The sequence below is a fragment of the Silurus aristotelis genome (assembly GCF_946808225.1).
Source record: "Silurus aristotelis genome assembly, chromosome: 1".
Lineage (NCBI taxonomy): Eukaryota > Metazoa > Chordata > Actinopteri > Siluriformes > Siluridae > Silurus > Silurus aristotelis.
Window position 1 is genome coordinate 23,653,933 of NC_139574.1, and position 18,271 is coordinate 23,672,203.

The window sequence follows — 18,271 nt, forward strand, 5'->3', positions numbered from 1 at the left end:
TCTCCCTCCCTCTCTTTCTCTCTCTTTCTCTCAGTTGTGTTTGTGTGTGTTTTGCATGTGTGTGTAGCAGTGTTGTTCACTGCTTCGAACTCCTTGCTCATCTGTGTTAGTGCCATCCCAGTTGCCAAGGCAACCGGGAGGCAGCATGAAAGCTATAAAGAGAGGGCGTGATGGAGAGGTGCTGCATGGCACAGGGCCCATACTCAGCAGTGTTACAGCAACACCACTGAATGTATTCAGCCTCTGTATTTCTTACCCTTTTTTTTGTTATCTCTCACGTTTTGTGTGTTTGTGTGTGTGTGTGTGTGTGTGTGTGTGTGTGTGTGTGTGTGTGTGTGTGTGTGTGTGTGTGTGTGTGTGTGTGTAAGTGAGACTATATGGGCACATAAAATATTAGCACAGTTGTCTGATTGGATGGTTAGTGAACAAAAGATGTAAGTGTCTTGAGCATCATAAAATATTACTGAATGTTTTATCATCCATTCATAACTTTTTCTCAGTGCATGCTGATTGGATAAAAGTTTTCATCAATATGGATTCTAACGCTACAACATTCACACAATCGCTGAGTCTTAAGTCCCTGTGCATTAGCATAGAGTCTCATTAATCTGCTAACAGCGTTGCACTTTCTTTCTGCTCACCACAACCGTATTCTCCTTCGCGATAAAGAAAGGAGGGTGTATATATCATGAGTTTAATGTTGGGAGAAGTTTGAGTAAGGCTATGCATTTTTAAAATGCCAGACAGCGACAATATCCTTGAACTTGAACCACCCTAGGTCCCCTTGACCCCAGACTCATCCCTCATGCTCCTCCCTGTCGCCCCCAAAAACTGCCATTGTTCAGCTGTCGGCATTAACTCTTCACACCCTCCGCAGGCTCTTCTCTCCTAACAGCAGGGCCTTCGTCATTCACGCCAGAACAGTGGGCCACAGAGACCCTGTCTACATGAATGCCCCACGGGACAGTTTGTTTTCCCATAATCTGAATGCACCGGGGTAAATTCTGTTCTCACAGCCTCCACTCTAGGTTCCCTTCTTTTGTTTTACCAGAGTGACTTTAGTCGCTGTACCCCACTGGAGGGATTTGCAAGCCAGACAGACAGTGACTCAGACACTTCTCACAGCTGGAGTATGGCACTCACATTGTAGGCAATCACTTTGTAATCCTTATGATTATATGAAATTAATTTCTAATACAAACAGAAATTTTATAATGCTATTATCTTAATTTTTTTGTAGGCGACTTTAATGTAAATTTGACTAGAGGAATATATATTTTGCTAATGTTTTAACCACTTAGAAAATGTATGTTAGCAAAATTAATAGGTCATATTAATGCATCTGAGACAAAAAGAAATCTATCCCCATTATCTATCCCATTGCTGTTAATCTCCTTAACAGTGGAGGTTTGGAGTAGCTGTGTCATGCATGTCATTGTAATCTATTACAGTTAATTTAGCATTAGATCTACAGTGGAGTCATAAATAGTGAGTATCAGAAGGCTGATTTTTTTTTGTCATTGTATTTGTTAAAGAAAGTTACCAGAACATTAAGTGTATTAAAAGTGTAACTGTAAAGATGCTTTAAAAAATGTATGGTTGAAATGACTGTTTGGATTAGGCTCCTAATGAAGAGAAGTGCAAACACTGAAATGAACGAATAGAGGTAAGAGAGGGTTAGATCGCCACAAGTAATGGATGACGGCTGTCTTTAGAAGGGGTTTCTGTCTGGAAATATTTCTCAGCTCCTTCAAGCAAACGTAATGGTACTCCATACAGAATCAACCACTTGACTTACAAATAAGGACACACATCCTGAAACACTAAACTCTCTTTCTCTCTCACACTTATTTACATGCACACAACAAATATTTATACTGTTTGCCTGCATAACGTATTAGATTGTTCTGCATAGTTTTAAAGAGAATTTTTATTTTCCAATATAACAATCAGTTGTTATATGTCAAGCTATTTTAGATTAAGAGTTGTCATTTAATGTCTACACACATTTATAGTAGGCGATTTTCTAATCTATTGCAATTGCAGTACAATTTTCACTTTCTGATTTTTATCAGAATTAGATTATATCTCAAGAATGTTTTAAATAATGACAATATAAGGTCATTTATATTCTGTAACATGGTCTAATGTAAATGTACATTAATATGTTTTCTTCTGACCTGAATCTAACAGTTTCATCAGCCATTTTGCTCACCAGTTCTTCGTTTTCACGGGCAAGGGTGATTTTTTTTCTTCTGTCAACAGCAGGTGATAACCACTGTATTAACAATCAAGGGCTTATTCAGAAATTAAAAGAGCAAATCAACTGCTCACACTTGGCACAGGCTACTGCTCAGCCCATGGATGCTCTTTTGGTGTCCTGGCAACTGGTAAACAAGAGGATAGAGAGAGAGCTTCTCTGCACAGTTCACATAATGGACTCCTGAACGCTGGTGCTTTAGCATGCTAATCATGCTGTGAGAGAGGCGAGTACAGAGCTCAGGCGACCAAGCACCTCAATAAACTCACTCCATCAGGCCTCTGTCAGCAAGAGATAACCAACGTGTCTTAACACATTAGAATTTTACATATTTGTAAGGACAACACACAAACTGAATGTTTTTTATTTTTACTTCATAGAAAATGAAAATTATTTAAAAAAATGCTTACTGTAGGCATCATAAGATATATTAACCTTGAATTTTAAGATATATATTTGATATATATATTACTTTTCAACAATGGATATTGTCACAATGCTGGATGAAAAATGTGCTGGTTTATAACATATTGATAGTGCAGCTTGAGAAGTAATGAAGGGCAGATGATGACTGATTTTACAAACACAATTTACTTTACTTATTTGCTGATATTCACAGTATTCGTGGCATTTTCCAAACAATAATAACCTAAGTTTTAAATAGCTATCCTATTTTTATTTTTTTTAATAAAGCTGTTGCTGGTGGTGACAAGATTTTTAGGCTCTTGCCCTATAGGTGACCCAGCTCTGAATGAGGCATGAAGTAGAGAAGTCAGAGTTAATCCTGTTATGTGCCTTCTGTTGCATTGTGGTACTGACTCACCCAAAAGTGTTTTAATATCAGCTTTATTACACTCTTCAGAACACTCTGCAGTCTGCCTCTTGGCACAGTGACACACTAAAGATTAAGGTTTTCAGTGCATCCAAGAAATAGACACGTCACTGTTATGGACTTGACTGATCTCTTTTTACACAGACACACACACACACACACACAGACATCTCCATCCTATGATTACATTGCATATCTCTAAAGTAGGAAAAAATTTGTCCAGCACTGCCGAAATGTGCACAACAGTGATATTGCATGCAACATAAGGTCATGATATTATTTGCTTTGCATATTAATGCAGGTTATTTTTGTTTCAAATGCCTTCATTGTAAATGTCCTTGGCATTGCCTTTCATAAAGGTTTACCTACACACAAACACATGTTACTTGTTCATTAGCTCTACCAAGTAAAACATATGTAGCACATCAGTATATTTAAAAAATGTATCTGTTTATTCTGGTCTCATATATATGTGTGTTTGTGTGTGTGTGTGTGTGTGTGTGTGTGTGTGTGTGTGTGTGTGTGTGTGTGTGTGTGTGTGTGTGTGTGTGTGTGTGTGTGTGTGTGTGTGTGCAGTAGATTCTGTAGTAATCTCTGAGAAAAAAACTACAATGGGTTTGTCAAAAACCACACCATTACAGCAATATTTTTGTCAATGTTTGTTTAACAGAAAAACACAATTCCCTTTTGTTTCCAATGTCAAATTTTATTAGTAAGCATTAAAGGACAGATGGGTTAAATGGCACAAATAATCTAATAAAAAAATTATACTCATGTTAGTCTTAACAGAGATAAGATTTCACACAGAAAAATATTAACAACAACATTTAAACAAACACCATTTTGATTTACAATTGCATAGTAAATGATTTTAAATCATAGTACTCACATTTTTTTTTTTTTTTTAATTCTTTAAAAGATTTAAGGACATCGCTGTCCATTGTAAAAATTAATAAAATGGTACTCAAAATCAATTGCACAATCCTCATTAATATGATCAAATATTTATAGATTTGCATAGATTATTATATAATAAGTTTGCCTCTGCTCAAATTTAATTATAAGCATATTTACTCTAAATAATAAATGAAATAGCAGGATTATTAGTAGTATCACTACTAGTATTAATAGTAGTATTTTACATAATTGTCATAACGTGAAACACAATTAAGATTGCAGTTAGACTGCAGAGTCAAAACAAATTTACACAAACCTTGTTAAGTAAGGTATATTTTTTTTTCCTCATTAACAGTACACCTATATTGTTTAGAACATATTTAAAATATCAGTTTCAAATGTAAATAATCTGCCCAAGACAGGTCCTGCACTGATCAGTGATGATTGCATGACCGACTCAGTTGCATAGAGAATAAAGACAACAGCTCTATATATTTCAGGTGTGTAAATATCAACACACAGAGCTGTTCAATCGCAGTGCAGTAACCCTTCTCTGCTGCCGTGGGTCTCACATTCATGATCGCTACTCCATTAGTTCAGCAGTTTGCGGAATCTAATAATTAACACTTCATTTTGAATATAACATTACAATCAGATTACATTGTGTCATTTCTATCATAACAGATGCTGTTGAGCCTTGTCTGGGACATTAAACACAAGGCACAAGAAAGAAGAAAAGGCTGCATGAATGCATGAATGTTTAAAGTGCTCTATGCTAATGATTCTAAAGTTTCTGCTATCTAAGCAAATTTGACTAGGTGAACTTCTTGGGCCATAAAGATACATACATACATACATACATACATACATACATACATACATACATACATACATATATACATACATAAATGTATATAATGGATACATTATATAAATTTAAAGTATTCATTAATTTAGAAAAACGCAGCATTTTGTTATGAAGCAAACTAGTTTTCTTTGCATTTTCAATTATATGTCCAGGTAAAGCATACATAGCTGATATAAGAATGGCAGATAATAATTAAAAAAAATCAAAATTTTACAGTAGATAATTATATTAACAGAAGAACAAAAGCATTAAAAAAAAATGTAAGCATACTTAAAAATAGCATTTAAAGTGCTTGAATGTTACAACGTTGGGGCACACAATAAAATGGTGCAGACATCTGGGTCAAGTGTTTCATCAGCAGGCATTGCTTTGTCATCCGTCATCAGATGTAATTTATAAAATCCTCTTTTATTCTTCCATCACCTTAGAAACAGATAGGGAAATAATTACATGTGATACGGTGATAATCTCACCACATTGTTCATCGGAAATAAAATCATCATGTCATTTACATATTTATCATCATGTCATTTACATATTTATTATAGTTAAATGGGTGTAACATAAGACTTGTAGCTCAGGCACAGGGAGCCAGTGCCAGGTGGAGATTTAGGATAAAGTTGAAGGCATCTTAGCGCTTGGTACTCTCTAAGGCTAAAGCAAAGACGAAGCATGTGATAGAGCCTAAGTCTAAAGTTCTAAGGTGGAGTAAACCCAAGCTTCTGCTGCACAGCTCAGACAAGCAACTTAAAATATTAAGGTCAAGGGGGAAACAGGAAAGCAAGCAGACCACCATCATCACTGCAAATATTACTTGGACCTTTACTTCTGGTTCAGTACACATTGATTGGAAATGGAATTGCACTGGGCTAGAGTCTGATTGGTTCTGACCGACATCATCTTTTTTCAACTACTTTATTTTTAGCAGTTTGTCAAATTGCAATCAAGGACCAAAGAAAGCAATCTGAGTTGTGTTTAAACAGTAATCGAGACAGGGCAACTAGGAATGCAGGTGATTCTGGCACTTTAAATCTAACCACTATGTTGCTATTGATGTGGTTACACCTTTTTACACTTATCTGTGATTAGCTTTGTGCTTATTTCTAAGTGTAACCAAAAGGAAAAGGCTTCCTAAATAATCTAGCATCTGACTGAGGCTGCGGCAGTAACCACAGGTGATGGAAAACAGAAAAAAACAGCGACTGTTGTGAATTGGGGTTAGAGGAAGTACAGACGAGTGTTGAGAATGAGGGTGAGGGTATGCCACAGCGACCGTAGGAAATAGACGGCACACTGTTGTCATTGTACACCGAGCTGAATGAGGTGAATTTACACCCGCAGCACGTGTCCTGTTAAAGCTGGGCAGCAGGACTGGAAGAGAGGAGGGGGCAGGGGGTGTTAGCGCTATAGAAAGATGGTCTGTTTAGATTCTGGGTATGTTGGTGGGCACAACCGTTTTTGGAGCCAAACGCGGCACACTGAATACTTACTTTTATATATGCAACCCTCCTTTTCAGTTGCTCCATCATTCTTTCTTTCTTTTTTTTTTTTTACTTTCTTTCTTTCTTGATTTCCCTCTCACTGAATGAATAGCCATTGCAGTGCTACTGTGTAACTGCTCCCCTCCCTCCCCACTCAGACCTGAATGGGGGGCTGAATTGAGCAAACAGTCGGCCTGTCAGCTCAATAGGCGGTCTGGCCATGAACTTCAAGTCCTTCCCAGGCCCTCGGCATCGCTGGTAGCAGGAGGGGGAGGTGAGACGGTAAGGAGGGGTGTACAGACACCCTCAGACTTGGGGGGCCCTGGGTGCCCATTTTCTTTGCAGGCCTCGGTTGTTCCCAAGACTGGTGCCTGCCTGGAGAGCAGGAGACCAGCTGCTTGGTTGTCCCAAAAGGAGGGGTGGGTGTGTATGTACAGACATGAGAGTGTCTGCCCCCTTGCCCATGCCCTACTTGCCTCCCAGCTATACACACTCTCGCACACGCTCCCAGACACAAGGTCTCGCTTTGCCCTTCCACCCCATCATCTACTCGCCTATGAGGCGCTCTTGTTTGTATTGTTTTAGCCATGCATAATTTCCTCAGGCCTCTCTAAGCTAGACTCATCCAACACATTACCACCTATTTACTGACACACAATTGCACAATATACTCAGCTTCATATAAACAGTCTTTTTGTTTAATAGACATAGGAACAGAAATCAGTTCACAGAATAAAAGTTAATCTTGTATACAAACAATTAAATAGAATATAATCAAATTGGAGAATTTAGTCAATGTTGTGTAGACATTGTGTAGACAGCTACCCAGAGGAGCAAGTTAATGCTCTTCAAGTTCAAATATTTTACACAATCCGGTATTGTCTTTTTGTAATATTGCTATCTATCTGCTATATCCTCACTAGACCTTACACTGCATCACCCAATGTTTGCTATATGCTGGGAGTGTGACACTTTCCCTTCGCTATTTCAGCTAGGTCATGGCATGTCTGGACCCAAACAAAAGCAATTTTTTCCGTTAATATGGGACAATGGGCAGCATTGTTTTCTGCTCTCATTACGTTAATCGGACCCACCCGACTGTAACTGATGTTTTAGTTAAACAGGTATTACATTTATAGCTCCATTGTCCTGGTTTACATGTAATGTAAATGTTCTCATGTTAAATAAAAGGTATATAATCTCTCTAATAATTTAACCACCACTCTGATGTCTGAATGTCACTTTCGTCATATCTTTTTCATTAGTTTTGTATCTCTGTGTGCAACGATGCTCTGCAGGGTAGTGCCTGAAGAAGAGAAAAATGTGTCGCTGGCTTTCTTCAAAATGGCAGCTCGCCATCTCAGTGCCTGGCATGGCGGCAAGGAGGGCAGCAAAGTCCCTGATGGCGTTCTATTCAATTTCTGTGCCCGCAGATGCCCGCTCTTACTCCCCCATTGTGGCAGCAAATGATTTAATACAAGCGAGTACAAAACACATTCCCGCCCACTTTGGTGCCAGCGACATGTGATTTTCACAATTAAGAAACACATCTGCTGTAATTAAAAAAAGTGTTGAAAGAAGAAGGGGTGTACGCTGTGTGTGTGTGTGTGTGTGTGTGTGTGTGTGTGTGTGTATGTGTGTGTGTGTGTATGTGTGTGTGTGTGTGTGTGTGTGTGTGTGTGTGTGTGTGTGTGTGTGTGTGTGTGTGTGTGTGTGTGTGTGAAATTAAAGAGAGTCATGGTGGGTCTACCTGCTCGTTTTTCCTCCCTCTTCCATTTCATGCCAGCACTCTCTAAGATGGTGGTAAAGCATGGATTGCCGCTCGTCACAAGAGGAAGGGGCAGGCAGGCAGCTAGAGGAGGGGCTGAGAGCAGCAATGCATAGTGGGGCACAGAGAGTCTCAACACCAACCCGCCCCCCTCCTTAGCGTCCACCATGTTTTCCTTCCTTTTCATTGGCATCTTTTCCATATAGAGATTGGACGTCTATACAAAAGAGCAAAAATAGACAAAAATGACCATGAAAACGTAAACATAGGTTTGCTGGACTGGAAAAATGTTATACTGTTATGTTATACGGAAAAACGGTACACCCAGTCAGACATGTGCACTTGCAGACACACACACACATACACATGCACACACACACACACTCACAAACACCTTTTAATGTCTGTTCACATGGTACAGTCTGCCCCGGAGCATGCAAATGACTTTCATTATGCAAATTCATGCAAATCAGACTCAACCATCTGAGAATCAAGGCTGGGAAAAATCTACACAGAGAGAGATTGAATGAAAAAGAAAGCGAGCAAGGCATAAATCCTTTTGCGTGGCAGCAGAATGCTAACGGAGGGAAATGTGGTGTGAAGGACCAACAGTGGGCCAGGGTGAACAAAAACAATTTCCGTTGTCTATGTGAGCACGTACAATTGTTCTCGTTCTGCATCTTTCCTTTAAATGAGTGCATACAAGTATATATCTAGAATCAACTGATGGTTTTAACAGGGTTTAAATTACACGCTACTGCACCAGCCAAATTCTTTTTTGTTAAATGACCTTGTGTTATCATTCAAACATTGCTTTTTAAAAGAAATAAGCGCTGGCTGTAAAATGCGGTTCCAATCAGAAATGTTCCATATCGCATTGAATGTTCCAAGTTTTACCCAAAGCCCTTATTTGGTTTCTTTATAATAGATTAGCTCTGGAGCCTGACAGAAGTTTGCATTTTCTTACGCTTTCCTATAAAAACCGAGCAGAAGCAGGAAACCTATACCTTAGACCTTGTCTTAAGGTTACACTGGTTAGAGGTCTAGGGAAGACTGCATTTATGTGGGTGGGGAGTGTGAGAGAGTTGGATGGGATAAAGTTAGAAATAGATTTAGTGGGGTGTAGTCCTGCTGAATGGCAGCAAACCTTCTCTAATTGGCACTTGACATTTCTTGCAGCGGCCCTCTAAAGTGGGCCTACTCTTAAGCCCTCTCCAGACCCTTGTTAGAAAAATGCCTTATGCAAATATAGTGAATAGGGACTATTGTAAAGCCTCTGACATTAACAGCTGAGGTAACAATGGGATTGTATGCTTTCAGTGGACCTGTAGGTGTGTTAGAGTGTGAGCTGGACAATTGGCCAATATGTGAACAGCAATCCAACGTATGCACAGGAAAAAGCTCATTTCTGCACACATAGCCAGACTTAGTGATGAACTTTTGAAAATGGCTCATAAAAACTACATTAACTTGTATCCACATAGTTATTTTTGTTTCTATTATTATGTTTTAATCTTGGTCTCTGAGTACAATTACTCATGATTCCATTTTTAAAATCTTTAGCATACTACTGATCATTTCCAATGAAATTAGTAGTACATTAAAAGAAAACTTTTCTTTTAAACTTATATTCTCATACATAGAAGGTCAATCTGAAGAAGAGACTTTGTAATTAACATTACCCTGCATAAGTGCACCTAGTCTAACTTCTAAATGCAACTGTTGACTCTGCCAACTGCCTGAAAGTATTTTCACATCTCAACGGGGTGACAGTAAAGCAGAGGCCAGGGGAACTAAAGAGACAAGCATTTAGTCCTTAATTTCCTGTCCCACAGTGCAGCTTTTTTGGGTCTCAGTTGGTGTGTTTGATAGAAAGAAGGGCAACGACAGGAGTTGGCTAGCTTTGCTCTAACTACAACTCAGCAGTTGTGACTGGACAGTATTGAAAGGGTTGTAAAAGAGCCCATTGAGTCTATTTGACAAGTGAGCTAGCTCTATAGACAGTACAGTTCACTCTAGAGAGGAGAAGAGGGGAAAGTAGAAGAGGGGAGGGGCACAATTTATTTCATGTTTCTAGACCATAAGTTGGCTTGCTACAGGCTGTAATACACATTTCCAGTTTAACTGAAACCAGTAGATTCACCACACCTCAGTTCTGATTACCTGTTAATGTTAGTTTTTTTTCAAGTGTATCAAAGAGTATATATATGTGTCAAACCCTGTTCAAATGATTGTCATTTGGGTTCCACTGTAAAAAAATAAAAAATAAAATAATAAATCAAAGTGGAGGGAGGAGGAGATTTTATACTGCTCTTCTAGGCGGTTCTTCGGATGCCCTCACAATTACAGTGAGGAAAATAAGTATTTGAACACCCTGCTATTTTGCAAGTTCTCCCGCTTAGATATCATGATCGGGTCTGAAATTGTCATCGTAGGTGCATGTCCACTGTGAGAGACATAATATAAAAAAAAAAATCCAGAAATCACAATATATGATTTTTAAACTATTTATTTGTATGATACAGCTGCAAATAAGTATTTGAACACCTGTCTATCAGCTAGAATTCTGACCCTCAAAGACCTGTTAGTCTGCATTTAAAATGTCCACCTCCACTACATTTATTATCCTAAATTAGATGCACCTGTTTGAGGTCGTTAGCTGCATAAAGACACCTGTCCACCCCATACAATCAGTAAGAATCCAACTACTAACATGGCCAAGACCAAAGAGCTGTCCAAAGACACTAGAGACAAAATTGTACACCTCCACAAGGCTGGAAAGAGCTACGGGGAAATTGCCAAGCGGCTTGGTGAAAAAAGGTCCACTGTTGGAGCAATCATTAGAAAATGGAAGAAGCTAAACATGACTGTCAATCGCCCTCGGTCTGGGGCTACATGCAAGATCTCACCTCGTGGGGTCTCAATGATCCTAAGGAAGGTGAGAAATCAGCCCAGAACTATACGGGAGGAGCTGGTCAATGACCTGAAAAGAGCTGGGACCACCGTTTCCAAGGTTACTGTTGGTAATACACTAAGACGTCATGGTTTGAAATCATGCATGGCACGGAAGGTTCCCCTGCTTAAACCAGCACATGTCCAGGCACGTCTTAAGTTTGCCAATGACCATTTGGATGATCCAGAGGAGTCATGGAAGAAAGTCATGTGGTCAGATGAGACCATAATAGAACTTTTGGGTCATAATTCCACTAAACGTGTTTGGAGGAAGAAGAATGATGAGTACCATCCCAAGAACACCATCCCTACTGTGAAGCATGGGGGTGGTAGCATCATGCTTTGGGGGTGTTTTTCTGCACATGGGACAGGGCGACTGCACTGTATTAAGGAGAGGATGACCGGGGCCATGTATTGTGAGATTTTGGGGAACAACCTCCTTCCCTCAGTTAGAGCATTGAGGATGGGTCGAGGCTGGGTCTTCCAACATGACAATGACCCGAAGCACACAGCCAGGATAACCAAGGAGTGGCTCTGTAAGAAGCATATCAAGGTTCTGGCGTGGCCTAGCCAGTCTCCAGACCTAAACCCAATAGAGAATCTTTGGAGGGAGCTCAAACTCCGTGTTTCTCAGCGACAGGCCAGAAACCTGACTGATCTAGAGAAGATCTGTGTGGAGGAGTGGGCCAAAATCCCTCCTGCAGTGTGTGCAAACCTGGTGAAAAACTACAGGAAATGTTTGACCTCTGTAATAGCAAACAAAGGCTACTGTACCAAATATTAACATTGACTTTCTCAGGTGTTCAAATACTTATTTGCAGCTGTATCATACAAATAAATTGTTAAAATATCATACATTGTGATTTCTGGATTTTTTTTTTAGATTATGTCTCTCACAGTGGACATGCACCTACGATGACAATTTCAGACCCCTCCATGATTTCTAAGTGGGAGAACTTGCAAAATAGCAGGGTGTTCAAATACTTATTTTCCTCACTGTACATGCTAAACATTCATAGGTGCCATGCTAAGGCCATACAGAATGATGCACTGCTCTGGTGTTGTCAGTTATTCTCAGTAAATGCGTCCTTCCTATTAGAGTGCTTGTAGTGTTCAGAAATGTAAAAAAAAATGAATTGTTCATTCTTTCATTTATTGCCTTACTATCAAGGCTAACATAGTGTGTTTGATGCAGCTGCTGCATTGCAGCAGGCAGCCCTGACCGTGACCGATCAGCTGATGCTGCTGTTTATTACATGGCCAAGGGCAGAAACTGTTTATGTGAAAAGGCACACATAAATGCTTCATATAAACTGCATATCACTGAACTCTTGTTTATCCAAATTATAGCTAAGCACATAGTACACTTGTTATGCAAGCTTGCACATTCTTGCTGATTGATCTCTATGTCTTTCACTACTTGCTGAACAAGAACATTTGCCAAGTAAGTAAGTACATGTGAATGTAAATGTGTTCTTTGACAATTTCACATAAATAGTCTTACATTTACAATCGATTATTTTTCCTCAATAGTTAAAGTTTGCTTAAACACATTTTATTATGAGTTCTGCAAAAAAGAAGATATTTACCAGCTTTAATCTAAAGATGAAATGACATCCTGTCAATGGTGTAGCTCTGAATGGGATCAACTGTAAAGGTGTGATGATCTGATTAGGCAGAGACTTCCAGCTGGCTCTGGCTTCTATGCCACCTCAAATTGTGAGATTGTCTTCCTAATAGCTGCTGTCAGCAATACAGTTATGGGTCAGTAGCTCTGACCATTGGTTCACCATGAGTAACAGAAGAGCATTTAAACCATTCCTGCCGTCTTATCCAGTTTGTCTGCTCATATTCTAATATTGGGTCTATTCCAGCCCATTCATATGCATGATCAAGCCTCAGCTCCTATCCACAACTTCTGTGAGCCACAAAAAAAGAATCTACCTTGAACAAGTGCTGACCAATAGTTCAAATGCTCTTGAATTGGCTGCCAAATTTGCTCTGGAGAGCTATAATCCCAGCTTTCCTGCTGACCAGTCAGACATATTTCAGTTCCTAATGAACTTTGATGCAGAGATATTTTACTAGAGAACTAATCTGTCTAGAACCTGTTGTACTGCTTTCAATACTATAAAGGTATCTGTGAGACCCAGTGGCCATGTGACTGCAACATTAAGCCCCTGCTTGCATTTCTTTGTGTTCTGGGATCAGGAGCTTAAACATGATTGTGTTTGTCCAGGCCATATTATGATGTTCAAAGAATCAAAGGAATAGAAACAGAGGTTTTGTGATTACATTTACATTTTACAATTTGGAAGACAACGTAGAATGTAGAATCTTGTGAATTAGAAACATTGAAGAATCTAATACTGTTTTCACCAAGTGCCAGAGTGGACTAGTCAGTTAACTAGTCCTTATAGCCTAAATGCTTATATAAAAATGTTTAATAAACATGTTCACTTGATTCACTTCCAGAATATTAGTTTACAAACCCTTAATAATGTAGTCAGCTTTTAGTTATAGCACTGTCTGTCAGTACACAATCTGCTATAATGAGGTAACAAAGATCTCAATGGTCGCACTGGCGAATCAATCATCATGGTGAAAAGCTTCTTACCGATTCTGCTCACCCTGGATGCTATTTCATGTTGTTGGCTTTGTGAGAAAAGAGAGCAAGAGGTGGGTTGTGACGTGCTGAATGGTTGTGGCCTTTCAGGTGTGTAATGGGATTCTTGTTACTTTCGGTTATCTAGCTTTATGAAGAACGTACATCACTCATACAGCTAGATAACCAAAGATAACAGCCAACCCCTTCGGCCAACCATCTCTTCCAGCCACAGGGGGAAAATTAGGAGCTCGGATTCGGACCTGAAAATAGAGAAGCGTTTAATTAACTCTGCAATTAGTACTCTAGGAATTTAATGTGTTTTAACAAAACATTAATTCAGTGTAATTGAATCAGTGTTTAAATGTTAATATCTGAAAAACTGTCATAGATTCAGCGTTAGATAATTATGCAATCATTTACTAATCAACAGGGAGTGGGAGAGTATGTTTTCCTCCCTGATATTAATAAACACTTAAAAATTATTCCATATTGTCTTGGCTAATGTGGCATCATTTTTTATTTCTGTCTTTCTCAAATCCTCACAAAACTGACTAACTGTGTTAATGGCAAGTCCCATAACAACTTGTCAAAGTCAAACTATCCGTAGGCACATACTCTAACTGCGCTTTCTTTCTCAAATGATGTTGTTCTCTCTTGGAAAGGGGGAAACGATGATCTCTACAAATGCTGATAATTGATTTTAAATGAAATGACATTCAATGGGCTTCTGAAATGATAATAAGACTAACAGTGTTTGTTTTAACAAATTCGCCTATAGTATTTGTTTATCTCAGGAAAATCCTTGCCTGCTCCTTTGTATGCATGCACACACACACACACACACACACACACACACACACACACACACACACACACACACACAGTACATATGCAAATGAAAGAGGAGTTGGGCCAATTAAAAGCCTTTGTGTGAGAAGCCATTCCCCATTACTGCTCTGAGGTGTTGTAATCAGAGAGAGAGAGAGAGAGAGAGAGAGAGAGAGAGAGAGAGAGAGAGAGAGAGAGAGAGAGAGAGAGAGAGAGAGAGAGAGAGAGAGAGAAGAGGAGAAAGAAAGAAGGAGAGAAAGAGAGAGAAAGATCATAATCATGCAGTACAGCTCTTCATGCCAGCCAAAATGGCATTGTTGGGTCAAGTTAATTTTCATTTACACTATGCTCTGTCCATTTCCCATCACATAATTATTTTGCTAATGTCCCCAGAATGCTGTTTACAGTACAAACTGTCTTGACTCTATCTGTTACTAAATAGCCTATGTGCCGATGTGACATTAAACAAGGAGTTTGTATCTATGTAGCAAACAATTTTCACAAAACACTGACTCACAAATATGTTTAGGCATCTGTGTTTACAAAAATAAAAACACACACATACACAAACAAACAACAAATGTCACTTGAGTCTAATAATTCATCAGTAGGCCAAGATTTTCATGATTACAATGTTTACAACAACTATAATAAGAATATTAATAAGAATAAATGAATCATAATACATTAAAAATAATACAGCAATACAAAACTACGCAAATAAAATTGGAATTCCTCTAATTTTTTAACACATTGTATAATCATTGTACAAGAATGCCCATATTTTTATCCCATTAAATTACCACACTATAATTAATAAATAACCAAACATTTGTTAACTAAAATTGTAATATTTATAATTATTATAAATATTAATAAAAGATATATATATATATATATATATATATATATATATATATATATATATATATATATATATATATATATATATATATGATCTGTGTGTTTACATGGATTTTATATCACAATTTTATTGCAACTGTAAGTTGTAATTTCGATTTCATAGGGTCGTATTCAGTCACTCAATTTAATATCCAGGTCAGAATTTCCCTCTCATAGAATATTCTACGATTGGCTGAACTGGGGATTAGGTGTTACACCATTACAGGGTGTTATAACTGTGTAATAAAAACATGTGACTAAAATAATTAAATAAACAAAAATTATATTTTATTTATTACATTTATTTATTATTTATGTATTATTTTACCTATTTGCATAATAATAGAGAGGGTAGATAGATGTTTAGGCTTTGTTTGTTGTCAGTTTATCATATTTTCTGGCTCGGATTACTGTAGATTTTCCCACTATACGATATAACAGGCCTTGTATGGCATGCCGTGAGTGTGATTGTTTTCCTTTATTTGTTGGCTCTCCTGTAGCGTTTCCTAATCACGGATGGGGTGTGCTGGTGCATGGATTTACTGCTAGGAGCTGGATTTGGTTTCTGCACTCAAGCTGAAGTCTATAGCTGGACTTAAAGGCAATTACAAAAATTATAAATTATTAATCTGCTTTGGCTATACGATTTAGGAGACATATATTCAGTTATGGAACTAGTACAACTGAAAATTATGGAAAAAACTGTAGCATTTCGTAAACATTACCTATGTCATGGGGTCCTGTCCTTCAGAATATATCATGCAGATTCTGCAAAAAGAAAACAAACTCATGCATTTGAAAGCCTCAAATTGGTTGCACGGTTGCTTGAGCTAAATTTACGCGTGATGGTGGACTTTTTTTTAGTTAATACCTTTTCATTGATTAATAAAAATCTCCGTTATCTGAAATATCACTTGAAATGATGCACGGAACACATAGTACAATATAAATATAAATATATTATATATATATATATATATATATATATATATATATATATATATATATATATATATATATATATATATATATATATATATATATATATATATATATATATATAGTGTGTGTGTGTGTGTGTGTGTGTGTGTGTGTGTGTGTGTGTGTGTGTGTGTAAGAGAGAGAGAGAGAGAGAGAGGAGAGAGAGAGAGAGAGAGAGAGAGAAAGAGAGAGAGAGAGAGAGAGAGAGAGAGAGAGAGAGAGAGAGAGAGAGAGAGAGATCGCCATTGTCTAGTTGGAAAGTTAAACAATTCTGGTTATTTAATGATGTTGTAATGTTGTATTCACACAGTAAACCATGTGTACAGAACTAGGCTAATGTTCAGTATTCTTGCGTTTCGAGGCCTGAGAGCTTCTGGATTAAACTCTAAACACGCGCTGTGGGGAGGATTAAAGCGCGCTACACGCAAACTCTCACTAAAACACATATGCACATACACACACCCCACAAAATCAGAGGTATGTTCACCAAGCAAGCATAAATACATTTATCGTCTGTGCATTGAATATCTCAAGGCAATTTTGTGGTGCACCCTGAATGAGAGCTGTCACTGATTTGCGGTAGCCTCTAAATAAACGTCCCAGCAATAAGAGGTTATACCACTTACAATATATCCAATCTAAATAAGTGAATGCATTAAAAATGAAAAATAATAGATCATTTCATTGTACATGGTATCCAGGACAAATATAATAGTTTGAGATTGTATCGGAAGATTAGATCTAATCAAGGTGGAGAAGGAAGACGTCATTCATATTTTTTTTGTATTTCTCAAATATTAACTAATGCATGCAAATCAAATGGCAAATCTTATTTTAGTAATAATTAAATATTTGCCCCTCCATCAGCTATACGAGAATTATGGCTATCAGACTGCCTCACACTGAACCCACCTGCGTCCCTTCACGTTATAGAATCGGCTGAGCTACACGTTAAATAGGTGTGTGATCTCAATATGAAAACATATATCTTAATATTTAATTAGCTTAGTTGTTTTATATCATGCATCCTTCAATAGACCGTGCATCTTATTAAATGCAGCGTTGTGCAGCGCGTGTGTGTCTCCTGCATCTTCAGTGAGCGCCGTGTAAAAGGCAAACGTGCATTTATCATCGGAGCACGTTTTTTTTCTCTAGAGCTGCCTTTATATATATATATATATATATATATATATATATATATATATATATATATATATATATATATATATATATATATATGATCCTCATTATAGAGATGAACACAGCATACTTACGGTTTTCTCAGAAACAAGGTGTGCGCTGCGGCTGAGATCGTCTCGCGCGTCTCCAATGTCGTCTTGCGCTGGCTCGTGCGCTGCGCGGCTGGGTGCTCCGCGTGACGTCGCCATGGCCCCCCATCCATTCAGCATCACCGGCTAAGCCTCCGTTTCTACACCCGTATGTCCCGTTCAGGTGTCCATCGCCTTCCGTCCGGAGAGCGAAATTAACTACATGCCACGTCCCCCTCTCTTTCTCTGCCTCTCCCGAGTATGAAACGCAGTTATGAACCTCGTGCTGCAAGTCAAAAAACATATAGCATCTCTAAACCCCGCCCCTATGACACCGAGCAGTCAGATTAAGGCCACGCCTTCTCTGAGTCTGAGTTCATTCCCACGTTACATCCTCAACACTTGCAGTCTTTATTTATTTGTTGTTGGTTTTTTTTTTATTAAAATGCAATATAAACGAATAGTCTGATATATTCTGACATGTATTACTTTAATGGGTTTTTTTTTCGCAAATAAAAAACAATTAAGTTCAAAATTTGGTATATTGTGCTTGGTATTATATAATGGCTTATAGTCGTTTACCTTTAATTATTTGATTAATTAATTAAATTAATTTATTGATATA

The 18,271-nt window shown here is 38.1% G+C and overlaps 1 long non-coding RNA gene across 1 annotated transcript; it reads right to left on the minus strand.

Moving 5' to 3' along the window:
• Positions 1-3,777: 3,777 nt before the first annotated feature.
• On the minus strand, positions 3,778-17,886 carry LOC310732520. Its single transcript, XR_014535491.1, has 5 exons — positions 17,653-17,886; positions 16,123-16,165; positions 13,676-13,926; positions 8,089-8,323; positions 3,778-5,280 (listed from the first exon to the last, which is right to left on the minus strand). It is a non-coding gene; the product is annotated as an uncharacterized lncRNA (long non-coding RNA).
• Positions 17,887-18,271: the final 385 nt, after the last annotated feature.